Raw genomic sequence first — 15,039 nt, 5'->3', positions numbered from 1 at the left:
TAATCCCACGGTAATTCCTTACGACACGACGGTCACCACTTTGTAAACGGGAAACCTGTATGGCTCAGCAAAAGAACTAGCACAGGGATAAAAAACAACAGCAGGGATTCCATCCGGTCCAGGAACGTAAGAGCTTTTCAACTTTTTTGAGGCAGCGCCAATCATGGCGGGCGAAATATCAAACGTATGCAAGTCTACAGAATCCAGTCAGACATTACACGATTCCGTTTAAAATGTGAAATAACGTCCTCTCTTATTACGACCAATGTTTTTATCCCCAATAGTGGACGCAAAACGGGACTTGAGTGTATAGGATAAAAATTATCATGAATTTTTTTATCCTTTAACACTTGTATTTTAGCATTAATTAAATTAACTGAAAAATTTTCCTTCGGTATCCAACTGGAACTGGTGATGTTGTTCATTATCCCTTAGAAACATAAAATTACCAGCCGCCTTAACCCATACAAAAAATTTTCAAGATTTTTTTATGGGAATCAAGAATATTCAAGTATTCGGTTTATTTAATTGATTATCAGAGATCCTTGTATTGGTCCCTATTCTTATTCAGAACTAGCTGAGTACCTAAGATCGGGCCCCTTAGTCTCTCAGCTTGTACATCTCGTACATCTCAGCTTGTCTTGTACCACTCTTATTGTAATGAAAATACTCATAATACTACAAACAAAACTCTTATCCTTCATTTAAACGATTCTACTCCTCTTGTTAACTCTTACAACCAACCCCCACCCCATCCCCGTCACCCCATCCCCGTTATTTTTTGAAGTTCCTCTTGTCTCTCAGCCATTTGTAAAACTGTTATATTAAGTTATTGATCCAACAATTTACATAATGTAAGACAAACAAAGCCCTCTTTTCCTATTTGGCCCTGAGACGATAAGTGACAACCCGTAGCACATTTTCAGACTTTTTCAGACCAGCCGCTGAATGGCCGAATTGGACTGTACTACGCGCGTGAAAAAACAGCACATGTTATATTCCAACCGCTTCTGCATTTCTTTTCAATTCGAAAAATCCTAAAATGCAATAAACAAAGCTATTCTTCCTCATTTTGATGTCCCACAGCCACTAACACATCTCTCTTCACTTCCAAAATACTTATAATGCAATAGAATCAAATCATTTTTCCTTATTTTAGCTTCTCCCCTAGACGGTGACCTCCCATTTTTTGGACCCACCGCTCTTGTCAGCTAGCCACTTTGCCATTAATCCAAATACAAGAGAAACGTAGCTCCTTTACTTATTTGGATGGACCCTTGTTAAAGACCGCTCCCCACCTTTAGTCAACTCCCTGTGCTGATTATTCTATTACGTTAAAGAACATGTGAGCCAAGTTTGATGAAGAACCGTCCAGGCGTTCCGAAATTATGGTGGAACATATACACATACGTTCTTTTTGACCACCTCCACCCCTTCCGATCAGCTACCCTCTTTTGACTGGTATCTCATGTATCTATTTAGACTCCGAAAATTGCTATAATGGAAAAGAGAAACGAAGCCTTTTTCCTTATGTTAATCTGCCCTCCCTGGTTACGACCCCCACCCCTTTCAAACCCTTTCCAGATATTCCTCCCCAGTGGAACCACCCTATTGTCTCTCGCTAGCCCCCTTGGCACTTGCACAACTGGTATTGATCCAAATCGCAAGAGAAATGCAAGCCCTTTTATTTATTGGGACCTCCCACCTTTTTCAACCACCCAGATTCTAATCTATATATATAAGGGCCTTGTCTGTAGCCAAAACGAGGGGCGCGACGGGCGATTTTTGTGGTAATAACCGCCCACATTAAGCAAAGACTCAAACCAATCATACCAGATTGCATTCAAGACGAGCAAAAGTCACGTAGTTGCACTTCATAGTTAAATAGCGTCAGCGTTACATAGCGTACCTCCAATTTGCTCTCAATTAGATGTTACATAGCGTACCTTCAATTTGCTCTCAATTAGACGCGAGGCGACGCGCGCGGTTTACAGCTAGTCAGTTATAAACATTCAACCGTATTTTTTTGTCGTCCCTGAGTTCTGATAACCGAAAAAAAGTATCCATCTAGCTAAAGACGAAGGTGTGATGGTCGGAGCAATTCATGATAAACACTGCACTTTCGGAGATTCCCCAAGACCTGGTAGAAAATCGAATTTGGCTGACCCTACAATGGACAGGACTACAAGCAGCATCCTTCGGCATCAATACAAATTGTGAGAAAAAAACAAGATACATCAGCGACAAACGGAATGCAATCTGTGGGGGGTTGACTAGCTAGACATTATTTCTACACTAGGCCCGAGGGGTGATCTCATATCGGGGCCTCCAAGAGTCATTTCTGCCTGCCGAGACAGCTTGCGACAGCCAATAAAACGCAGTAGCGAAATGACTCTGGAGATTCCAAGATCAGACAATGTCAAGTGCTTGATCAAAAAGTCACGTAGTAGTCTAGTTATCAATGTTCTATGTTCTATTCTATCTAGATTTTTTTGTCAAAAAGTCGCAAAAAAGAAAAAAAATAGCATTTGAACCTACGCTAGACTTAGCGCAATCAATGAAGTTTGGTTGTATATAACCACTGAGTAATTCCAATATTACAGGAAATGTTACTAATAGTGATGTAGAAAGTCAAAACATTACTGGTGATAGTAAGAGAAGCGTTAACAACGGTAGTGACTGTAAAAGTAGATGATAAGCCAAATTCTAATATGAATAGAGAACAGGTTTGAAGAAAGTATCGACTTATCACTATGCTTACTAATACACATCTCGTACACATATGCGCACCCAAACATGCGTATTTCTACGCCTGCATGCATACTCGTATGGGCATAATTTTTATCGCTGTACTGCCTATAACTACGTAACAGCCAAAAATTCTATAGTATCTCCATAGAGAATGTCTCGGTCGCGCAGTCAGGGATAGTACACCAACTTTAAACATTCATACCGGCTGGCGTTAATTTATACCCAACCTCCATAAGGCATAAATAGACTTATATTTACTGAGAGTTATGCGACTTGATAATATCAGTCAATTTACCTCATTACACGGCTTGAGCGTCGTACTCGCCAGACTTAACAGCACACAATTTCCCTGACTTTTAAAAGTGAATCCCCATTAGGTTTACAGGACGACAAACTTGCATTGCCAATGTTGTTCCCTCAAGTTATATGATATGTATATGAACTTCATCCCTCCACGAGTCGACAAATGCTCATAGATGAACGAGACAGGTAATAAAAACTGGGAAGTCGTTGTAGCCAACTGTCGAATAAAGCCTCTGGCAATCAGAGGCCCATTTTGGATTCAAGAATACAATGACTGGAATTGAGACCCAGTATAGTAACCCGAATCTAGTTGGGAAATGGAGTAGCTAGGCTTTAGCTTCGATTTGACTGTGGACCCACTGGACGTACCTATAAGATATCTGAGGCGGGCGCGCCACGAACATCATGCAAGCACGGCCAGCAATCTTCAGAAAATTTAGTGGACCCTTCCGGTGCCTTCAAATTGACCAAGTCAGACCTGACGTCAAACCTGCTCAACTCCGCTTTGATTGACACAACTACACATAGAGTTAGATCATAAAACTACATTATACTACTAAGATGAGTTTATCTACATAGTATTCTACACATAGAACTAACATATAAGCGGTTGATGAAGGACTCGATGAACCACCTACCCAAAGGAGGGAGATACATCAGCGACAAACAGAATGCGTACCAAAATGAGGAATGGGCCTTCAAACCCGTCTTATTAATCATGGATGAATCATGGCTCCATAAAACTCGACTGGGAGCACAGTTTCATATCTCACCGAAGGGGAAGGACGTTCTTGGATCATTGAGAGTTGTTTGCGTCGAAAATTTCGACAATTCTGTTTTGTCCTTCAAACCTAGGACAGAACGTGCCAAGTGTCAACCGCGGCGTTGACCCAAAATTGACCCAATTTCTGATTGATTGAAAGCGATATGCAACCGTTGCACAGTGGGCAAAAACGAGCTCAAAATCCCATGAATTAGAAGCCGCTGGTTTGGAATCTTACAAGCAGGGCTTGAAAAGGGATCGCAAGTTGAATGTGACTGCCGTGAATGCGAACTTTTCGCATTCAAACTCCGCTTTTTGAACGATCATTTGACTGTTTTATCCAGTCAATCTGCCGCTTGCGCTGCTGCCGTCTTACAATTCATGCGGCATCTCAGCAAAAGCAAACAGTCAATCTCCCGTTTTGCTTTACGCTTTGAGAATATAAACTGCAAACTGACTGGAAGCATATGGTGACGTATTGTTTCGTTTCTCTTTTTGTCTCCAAATCGACTGCTCACAGTAATAGTTTGTCACCCGGACGTCGGTCCGACGCAAGCAAAATATTCGTTTGTATTGGACGGAGTCCGACCGACTTCTTCCATGTACATGTAGTGGTTGTTTTTTTGTAGTATTGAATCATACGATTGTGCGGTTGCTTGTCGTTAGCGTGGTAATTGCCAGTCATTTGACTGTTTTGCAGTCATTCGCTGCTCCAAACGGTAAAGGCAACTTGATCGAAACGAAAATGTCAAAAAGCTTTAGAACGCGTTCATTCTGTTGCGTGCATTCGGCGTTTGACTGAGCAAACTGCCAGTTGTGTTATGCATAGCATTCGCATTCCACCTCTAAACGGACGGTGTGAACTTGAATGCGCGTTGGTGTGACTGCGGTAGAAAAAAAGGATCGGTTGAAGCCCTGCTTACAAGATACCTATTCCTATGTAAAAAATGCAAGAAATCGATTGGTGATGGTTTCATCCTGCGCAGACTTTGGGAAGTGGTCTATTTTGCCTATTATTTCCAAAAATTATGATAAAAACCAATTAAACAGCATAGAAACTTCTTTGCCGCCCGTAAAATGAACTCAAATAGCTTTCAAATGTTGTCAAAACATCAGAAGAATCCAATCCCATTTATTCCATACTGTACGAAATGCAAGAATAGTCCATTTTGCCCAATTAACTCTCAGCTACATAGATAAGCTAATTAAAGCGATTAAAACTAACACTCATAGGCATAAACAACCGTCAGAAAAAATGTGTATTTTATCATACTGAATAACTTTGGAGAACAGTTGAAAGAATAAATAAATTAGATGAAAAGTTATTTTGCAGAATTGAATTACGGTGCTATGGGGCTGCTACATCGCTGATAGCCAAATGTCGACCAACATTTGAAAAGGGCGAATACGCCAACTGTCAAACAGAACGAGTGAGAGTTCATTTTCCTATGCTGCTCCAGCAAAACATAACTCTCACTCGTTCTGTTTGACAGTTGGCTTATCCGCCCTTTTCAAATGTTGGTCGATAAATGAGCGCTCTTTTTGCTGCCAACGGGGTAGCAGCCCCATAACGCCGTAACTACAAAAAATCGAACTATACTGTCTTCAACAATATTGTACACTCAAAATAATTTTCACGTCAAAATTACGGGCTAAAGCTATGCGAATATTTTCCATCATACTTATCCCGTACTATTAACATGAATTCAACGTAGTTTGCGTTAGTATACGTGCATTTACGTGAAAATCAGATAGATGTTATTGTATTTTCTAACAATTTTCAACTGAAAGTCACGTGACTATCTGTAGAGAAATTTGCGTAACTTTTCACGTGGAAAGGACGTGTGGATTATTTTGCGTGTAGATGATAATTAACCGTTATGTGTTCGGCTGGGTACCCGGGTACCTTTTGAGACTTTATAGCCTCGAAAAACAAGGTTTACGACAACTCAGCCAGCTAAAACTCGTAGAATGCTCCTAACTAGTGGGAATAAACCATTTGTCATCAACAGACTGCCTGTAGCAGCAGGCCATTCCGAGGACAACTCGTCAAATCGACTTAAATGGACAAAAATCAATTCCTGGAGGGATTTCATGAATTTTGACATACATATTGCTAGGGTTTCTACCCAAACATGTTAGTGGCCTCAGGGCCCCATGGGAATCTGCTACGAAGTGGCCATTCCGGGAACCACTCATCAAATGGACTCAAAGTGAATAAAAATCAACTCCTGGAGTGATTTCATAAAGTTTGACATACATATTGCTGGGGGTTCTAACCAAACATGTTACTGGTCCCATAAGGCTCCACAGAAACCTGTTGCGGAATGGCCATTCCGAGGACATGTCATCAACTGAACTCAAAAAGGATAAATTTCAATTCCTGGAGTGATTTCACGAATTTTGATATACATGTTGCTAGGGTTTCTATCCAGACATGGTACTGGTCTCATAGAGCCCCACAGGAAGCTCTGGAGTGGCCATTCCGGGGACAAATCATCAGATGGACTCAAAATGGATAAAACTCAACTCCTAGAGTGATTTCGTGAATTTTGATATACTTATTGCTAGGGTTTCAATCCAAACAGGTTAATGGTCTCATAGAGCCCCACAGGAACCTGCTCCGGAATGGCCATTCCGAAGACAACTCGTTAAATGGACTCAAAATGGATAAACATCAACTCCTGGAGTGATTTCATGAATTTTGATACCAATATTGTGTGGTTTTATTGACAATTGTACACATTTGTTTTGGATCCGGAACATGGTCCTGGAGATCCGGATTTACGGGAACCAGACGTGGTCCCAGGCTTGGTAAGTCTCATGCTCTAAAAATAGATAAATTTTCCAATCTTTTGACGGTTCAAGATCCAAAATCGGTCAAGAATTGATAAAGTTAGAAGCATTTCATTTCGGTGGGTACCCGGGTACCCATCCGAACACTTATGGGTGTTAAATTTCCCGTACACATAACGGTTAACTCTACAAGTGTCTTTTACACTACGTTTTCGAATTCTGTTTCGCTGATGCGCTGTAGTCCAATGAGCATCTGCTGAACAAAAAAGCGAACTTGAAGCCTGGTCACAGGTATAATTATACGATTGTCAGACGGGCACTTTTTAAATGCTTTATTTTCAGCAGCGGGCAGCGAAACTAGATGCAAGGAAAAATTTAAGCTGTTTATATAGACATTTTAATGTCTTTTACGAATTCTGCTAGTTGTTTAATCTCATCTATTTTACTATTGGATAATGATATTTGAAGATCAATTTCATTGTCAATTACTGGGATTTTTTCCTGACAATAGTGTATTTGCGGCAGTGGTATAAGATGAGAACAACATTTTCCGTTACTTTGCACAAATCACATTGATCGTTTAACACTAGTCCCCATTTAAATAGTCTATCTTTGGTGTATGTCCGGTTCGTAATCTTGATATCACTATGACATAATTAGATGGTAAGTTAATTTTATGAAACCATGGTTTTAATTTAACGTCTTGTGGTATTTTATAGTGGTAGTTCCCATTATCGTCGAAAATAGTTTTATATCGTAGATCCCAAATACATTTTATTCCATTTTTCACGCTCAGTAGTAAATCATGTTTTGTTATAGCGTAGTCTTCTATTTGTTGTCTAGTCGTACCTTGTTTAGCTGCATAATCAGCTCTGTCGTTTCCTGTAAGTTTGATGTGTCCTGATATCCATTGTGTGATAATCTTTTTTATGTTACCTCGCCATCTGGCCGCTTAGGACTGACTATTTCTAAAAGTCCCTAGAATCCCCCCCCCCCTGGTATATCCTTTTCATATTTTAATATACACTTGTACCTTCTCATTACATAGTTTGATTTATTACATTAATTTGAAACTTTTATTTCACGCGATAGTTTAAAAAATCTTTCAAACTTGGTAATTTTCAGTCGATTAGTGAATAGAGAATGGAAATCTATTGAGAAACAGCCAAGATATGGTTATTTCCGCGAAATTAATTTCTCTGACTTTACAGCCATTTTGGGACTTGACCAAAACCATTCCAATATGGGGGTATCAAACTTCAACATATGATACTGTTTCTGCATTAGTAAGTAATTTAATATTTCATTGAGTACTATAAATTAATGGTATGTTGGTGATGAAAGTGCAGGACCTTTTGTGTTTGGCAAAAAAGCAAACACTCTACAGGACGACAGTTCTTTTTATTATTTTAGTAAACGTGTTTGCAATATAACCCGAAGGCTATGTGGCCGTTACCGTGCAATTTTAAACAACTATATTCGTTAGCTTCGTATATTCGAATTCAAACTTGAAGTGGACTTGCCTACGAATACGAAAGTTAATTTATAGCCGTTTATCAGCTAATTCTACTAACACTCTAAACCAGGCTCTGCTGAGATCGTGCATTCACAACGAGTTATTGCAGTTTGAATAGGCGCGCGATAAAGAGACATTTATCATACGGGTACCGGTTGATTGTATGGCTGAATGTCTAGATTGCGGTAAATCGGTCGATTCTGTACTAGAGCAATCATCTATCTTCCCTGTATTACGTCTTTTATAAGCGAATACGAACTCATGATTTCTATCGAGGCAAGCCAGTCAGGCAACAAAGTGCTATTTTTCGTGTTCAACCGGTAATAATTATTTGGTCCTTCAGAGTTCGTTGAGCTGCCCGCAGCAGCCGCGACGCATATGGTTAAGTATTCGAACCGGGACCCCCGAGGTAAACAAACAACGGTACACCAGGCAGACAATACTCGTTTGCTCTCGCTGTCAAGCCGAGCTTGTTTGCAACTCCATGATAGATACACATAAATAGCGAAAAGCGTCACGCTTCTAGGAAGTGACTAGCATGAAGTGTACTGCCGAACGCGAAGCCGATGTCGGAATCTTTGTTTGTGGATGGATGAGTTGATCTGGATGGTTGCTTGTGCTGAGCTGCTCGTGTACACAGGCCGAGCTGAGACTGAGAGGCGGAAATAAAGCGTATTTGAAACCCGGCGGCACCCATTTTTGAATACGACTTAAGTCGATTAATGCTCATGGTGGGAGTGTCTTGATAGGATACGCAAAACGAAAGATTTAAAATTGTTGGTTTAAGTTGATACGAAAGCTGATTTTGATTACATTTAAGAAATTTATTGTGAACCCCTATGATAAAGCAAATGTTTTTTATACTTTTAATACACTTTAGCGGTATGTGTGTAAATATAAAATTAGCTTTCTTGTCTATTACCATAGTGAATTGCGCGAGTCCTAAAAAGTAACTTGTATAGTATAAAATATAGTGTTTTGAGCGGCTGATTTACACTTATGGTTTATGGTTTAGTTTTTCAAGGTAAACTCGTAAATCTATTTTAGAATTTTCTTGCGTGCCTACGACTATTTGAAAAAGAAACAATACGCATAATACATAATGTTGTTTTTTCATATTAGCAGCATCCGCGCGTGCGGTAGCCAAGTGAACTGAACGTAAAACAAAAACAGGACATCAATATTTTTCGATTTACAGGAAAGGTTACTCATTTGCGAGATGCAATCGCACAGATGCTACATGTTCATTTTCTTTCTGCGTCATAGTAAATCTCATTGAGCAAAACAGACTTATTTATCAGTTTAAAGAGAATGTCTAATAAACACCCTTCTCCATATATTCAGTGAAATAAAGTGATTTCAACTTGAATTAGGCTGTTGAAGATTGAATTTTTAAATTGAATAATCCTGGCAGTCGTTGATATTATTTAAACATTCAACACGAAGCTCGGATCATTTCATTACGTTTGGAAAACTGAACGAACTTTGTGCATGCCCTGCTTCCTATACGTTTGTATGTGGTTCAAGAAAAACCGCCTGACCACAACGAGAAGTAATGAAAACAAGTCAGCCGATGGTCAGAAAAGTTGGTGCCGCACCACGATAATGGAGCGCCGATCCGACGACGAGGTAAGGCCATCGACCGTCTCTCCTATAACCATCAGGTCATTTTCGCTCGCCTCTTCGTGGAATGCTCCTTATTTTCCCGCAGGGTCTATACTAGCGTGTTGTTCCCTTTATTAATGGCCTGTTTGTAAGTTTGAGTTGTTTCGTACCACGGCAGTTTCCTCACCAGCACATGTACCAGCGCAAGGAAGAGTAAATGAGAAACGATAATCTTGATATGATTTATGAAGAAAATTAAATGGAAGTGAAAAAGATTTCCATTTCTGCACGTTCATCCACCACATCATCTATGTACGAGGGAAACGCTTTCTCTCAGCAGATCGCAATATCTGGCTACGATTGACATTTAGAAATTGTAGAAGGTTGTGTTGTCGCTTGTTATTTGCAAACGAGGCTTGAACACGTGAACACTTCGCTATAACATGTGTTAAGATTTTTACTGAATCAGTAGATCCGACACGTGTTTAATTCCAAACATTGTATCGTACAAATTGTATTAGCTAAAATGTACTAAGGTTTGTAAAACAAATAAACTTACCATACACTCCAACGTTGATGCAGTTTCAAAAAATAAAGCACTGATACTGTTACGAACTGCAAGAGCAAATTATCCAATTTAAGGGGTTTCTGGTTCTCTTCATTCACAATTAAATCCTACACTGCGCTTGAAACTTCACTGTTCACTTTATGTATTTGTAAGAAAATCTGTCCCGAATCTGCCTACCGAAATGGTTTCCGAACGATTCGGTTTAAATGTTTGATTGTCAATACACTAAAATGCACGGTCTGTTGTATCTTATGTTCCGACAATCCCTGCTGTTGACAGAGATAAACACACTGCGATTACACTAGAAGACGTTGTACTTTAATAATTAAAGCACTATCTCGCCAAAGAGGTGATGAAAATGCGAAAGCTGCAACGGGAAAGAAAAAGACGTTCGTCAGTGTGGTTAGAGAAAAAAATAACTTGCATTTGTGTACGAGTCAGTACTGTCGTTGGATGCTTAGTTGGCTCGTGTGAAATAAGGATATTTTAAAGGTTTTAATACATATTTTTATCAATTATAATCACTTTGCTAATTTGTAAACTCCTGTGGGGTGGCAGAGAGGTCTGATGACTTAATTTTCAATACGTGCTCAGAGACACATATTTACGAACTTTTCTATTTCTCTGTAAAGTTTTAAGTTATATGAATAGGCATATGAAACAAATTGTTTCAAATAAATAAAAGTTGTAAACAACTTAGCTCAATTGGTCGGTGTTAAATCAGACCGGACCAGGTCACAAAATTTTTAAAAATGAGTTAATGATTGCAAACAATCAAGAATTTTCTAAGCTGCATTTTACTCTAATCAGACTACATAAATGTTGCAAACAGCCGGAGTTATGAGATGATTTCGAACGATTGATAGCCATAAACCATACAGAGCAGCAAAATTCGAACGCGTTTTTCTCGAAATCAGAATTTTGTCACTTGGTTCGGTCTGACTTAACACCGACCAATTGTACGTTATAATAATTTATTGATAATGTAACATTGTTTGTGCTCGTCTTTTGATAGGGTATTCTATAGCCCTTATAGAGGCTTTCTTATTAAAAATGACACTTTCTTACTAAAAGCCATTTTTCGATATTTTTCGTATTAACAGTTACATATTTTAACTTTGATAAAAAACGTTTTTTTGTTTATTGCGGCCCGGATAATACTCAAAAATGAGTCCTGGCATAGTTATAAAAATTCTATACAAATTTGAAGCTGTGTCTGCGATTTTTCCTGTACCTATGTTTTCTCAAAAGTAGCTCTATTTTATTTAAAAAGTCATGTACTTCAAATCACATTGTTGCCGCATTTAACATACTAACCATAAGATACATTTCGCTTAGGTTTTAATAATTCTGCAAAAAATAGCTATTAATGGCAGTGTGACTCTTCTATAAAATATAAATGTATATCGGCATCACCTTTTCAAAAAGGCCAATCTGCAACATGTAAACAAACCGAATGAGAGTTATTTTTTGCTGGACTAGTATAGGGAAAAAAACCCTTACTTGGTTTGTTAACATTTTGCAGATTCCTTTTAAATAGTTGGTGCCGTATTGTCGATCTTAATCAAGAATTTGTCCACTAGTGAGAAAAATGTCCGTATCATTTTGCGGCACATTTTGACAGCGAAAATTTCCTGCCTGGACCGACAATCGTTCTGAAAAAAGTGTCGCAGTGCCAAGGCGAAATGAAATTAGTCAACATTTTTATATGTACCAGTTTTTTTTTGTTCGAAATAATAAGTCTGTTTAAGTGTTTTTGATTTGTGTTTTGAGTATGATTAGCTACCAAACTTTTTTTTTAAATTCGACAATTCATGGAAAACAAATTACAATTTATTGAACATAAGTTCTAGAATACTATCGATCACTCTTCAACTTGCAATATAAGTTTGCAGTTTAATATTTTTTAGATGAAGCACAAATAGATTATGATATAGGATTAAACAAAGAAGAATTAAAGTTATATCCCTAAATAGTTTATCAGCCATCTCTGAAAGCAGAGCACCAAACCTAACCCAAGTAGCTAATAGAGTAAAAAACACATATGAATTTATTAATATCTTTTCAATGGGAAAAATTGACTGAAGGAAGGGTTTAAGTTCTTAATCTGTGGTCAAAGTTGCTGTACGTGAAAAAGATAAGCACGGGCGTTAAAGAAGGAAATGGAAAATATAATACAACACACCAGCAGACGATTTTTTTCTTATGTAGGTAGGTTCATGTTATAGCCACAGCCACAGAGCACATAGACGAATACTTTGCTTTGAATTGGTTTTCGTGTGGTCTCCCGTTGGCTTATTTCATTACCACTTTCGATTGCATAAATTTAGAGAAAAACGTTTCTCGTGCCAAAGTTCCATTTTCTGTTCGGTTCGAACTTGCAAAAATATCGTCAAAAGCTAAAACAGCTCGCACTAGTCTAGAAACAAGTTTACTGCTGACTTTTCCTATTTTTAATTTCGTCTGGTTTGAATAGCTCGTAGTCGTAAAACGTTCGCCGCCATGTTTGAAATTCTGCCTGTCGACCGTAGAGAAAATGGAAGCCCATTTTTTCATTGTCCCTGGACGAGCACCAGCAGATTACGCTCGGGCCGCGCAAGCCATTCGTTTTATCATCTCAACTCACCTGTTTTAGCGATTGGCACTATCACTTTCTGTAATTGTGTAGCTAATCACTTATTTTCACTGTAAATTAATGTACGATCCAAAAACGCAAATCTACTGATGACACGGCAAACACCCGAGCAGAAACCACTTTCCGTCCCACATCGAAGGAAAACCGAGAGCTATTTGACTTTTTCCTTTTGTGCTATACCTCTACTGCGCTGCGGAATCGTAAGAGAGAATTTTTCAAATATATATTCGTCTTATTTCTCTCCGTTCAGCACCTCTTACGGAATTTCGACTGTCTCTTTCTGGCAAGCATAAGCCGCGGTCTCCATCATTACGTCTCTCACGAGAGAACGACGAATGATCAAAAAAGCAACACAAAGAAAAAGTGACAGTTATACCGTATCGGAGAACCTAACAAAAGAATGTAAAAAACACCTAAATGTGTAAATAAAACTCTTCGACGAGGGGCGAATTGCATTTTATTGAGCGTTGCAGCAATTGCAATTGAAGCACAATATCCCGCATTTTGCACCTTACTGGACACCGCAGTCTAAAAGTGCGACTGGCACAAAAAGTGCGACAATGCGAATGCTGTGAGTGAGAAAGAGAAAGAGTGACAACTGCAATCTTGCTGTTTTGTTTTGTCATATACATTGGCATTAGAGAAAATAGCCTGGATTAATCCAGGTACAGCTGCAAAGCATAATATTGTATTGCTAATTGCAAGGAAAATTTTATCATCCAAAGTGCGCAATCGTTCATAAAAGTGCTATTGTCAATTGCAAGGAAAATTGTACCATGCAAAGTGCGATATCGCTCATAAAAGTGCTATTTTGCATTAAATCGTTTCGTTATCTTCGGCGCACTTATTGCTTGGAAGATAACGAAAAAGTGCGCCGAAGATACCGAAACGATTTAATGCAAAATAGCACTTTTATGAGCGATATCGCACTTTGGATGGTACAATTTTCCTTGCAATTGACAATATTTTGGCTTAAATCGTTTCGGTCTCTTCGGCGCACTTATTGCTTGGAATGTAACGAAAAAGTGCGCCGAAGACACCGAAACGATTTAATGCTGGATCGCAGTTTTATGACCGATTTGGCACTTTGGATGGTACAATTTTCCTTGCAATCAGCAATACTTCCCGAGAAAATATTTTGTTTTTCAGCTTTATACACACTTAACAAAAAGCACCGAATTCGGTAAAATTTTACCGAAATCTAAACAGCTGAACGTTCGGTAAAAATTTCGATGGTGCCAATCGACAGCTGAATCAATATATATAGAATGCCAGTGTCGCTGCAGTGCTCGTGGTAAACATCACACAATCCTTCTGCCTTTCCGTAAATCACGTAGGATAAATCACCCGATTTGGTCGTTTTGGGGTATTTCGTCGGCAGGAAAATTTTCTATTGGGCAATTTGACAATGTAGTTCCCGTATCCAAGACACGAACCAGCAACATGTTTGCCACCAAAATATCCATGAAACACCAGCGACACTGGCATTCTATATATATTGATTATACTCAATCGACGTTTACGAAAATGATAAAATTTAAATGCTGATTGCGTTTATAAAAAAATTGTCCATGTTTGAAAGCGCAAACACGAAGCAAGCTACCCTAGCATTCAACTAATGAGCGGAGAGATATATTGTTGCTTTTCTCATCACTCTTGCGTTGACAGTTTCTTACGAGATTTCGAGTGAGTGTAAAAGAGATACTTTGACTGCAAGCAACCAGAACAAAGCTGCGCGCAACTGTTAGGCGCACAACTAAACCTACGAAAGAAAAATTTTAGATATAACTCTTTGCATTGAAAGTTGGATTTTGAACACACTTGTTCAGTCACACATTTTGTAGGTGAGAAAAGTTGCCAAAATTTCGTAGGAAAAACCCATGAATCAACCAAGATGATTCCTATTTGAACTCTAGTGCTTACGTAGAGTTGTTATCGACGCTAAGAATAATATAAAAATTGTTTCTAAATACATAATTCCACGCATAATTCATAACTTGAACAAATATGCTGCATATCTAGATAGAATTAACAAAAGGGCGAATGTCGTAAATGTAAACAAAACGGGTGAGAGTTATTTTTTGCTGGACCAGCATAGGAAA

The 15,039-nt window shown here is 38.7% G+C and overlaps 1 protein-coding gene across 1 annotated transcript in view; it reads right to left on the bottom strand.

The window, feature by feature from the left end:
• The window catches only part of LOC128737677 (AN1-type zinc finger protein 6), a 46,512-nt gene extending 33,437 nt beyond the window's left edge, over positions 1-13,075 (bottom strand). Inside the window, exons 1-2 of the mRNA XM_053832372.1 lie at positions 12,929-13,075; positions 10,294-10,669 (exon numbers count right to left, since the gene is read on the bottom strand). The gene's annotated coding sequence lies outside the window, so the exon portion shown is untranslated. The remainder of the gene's footprint in view (positions 1-10,293; positions 10,670-12,928) is intronic.
• Between the last annotated feature and the right edge of the window lie 1,964 nt (positions 13,076-15,039).

Source organism: Sabethes cyaneus, chromosome 1 (assembly GCF_943734655.1).
Source record: "Sabethes cyaneus chromosome 1, idSabCyanKW18_F2, whole genome shotgun sequence".
NCBI classification, from domain to species: Eukaryota; Metazoa; Arthropoda; class Insecta; order Diptera; family Culicidae; genus Sabethes; species Sabethes cyaneus.
The sequence above is the reverse complement of the archived record's forward strand: the minus strand, read 5'-3'. Positions and strand labels throughout refer to the sequence as shown.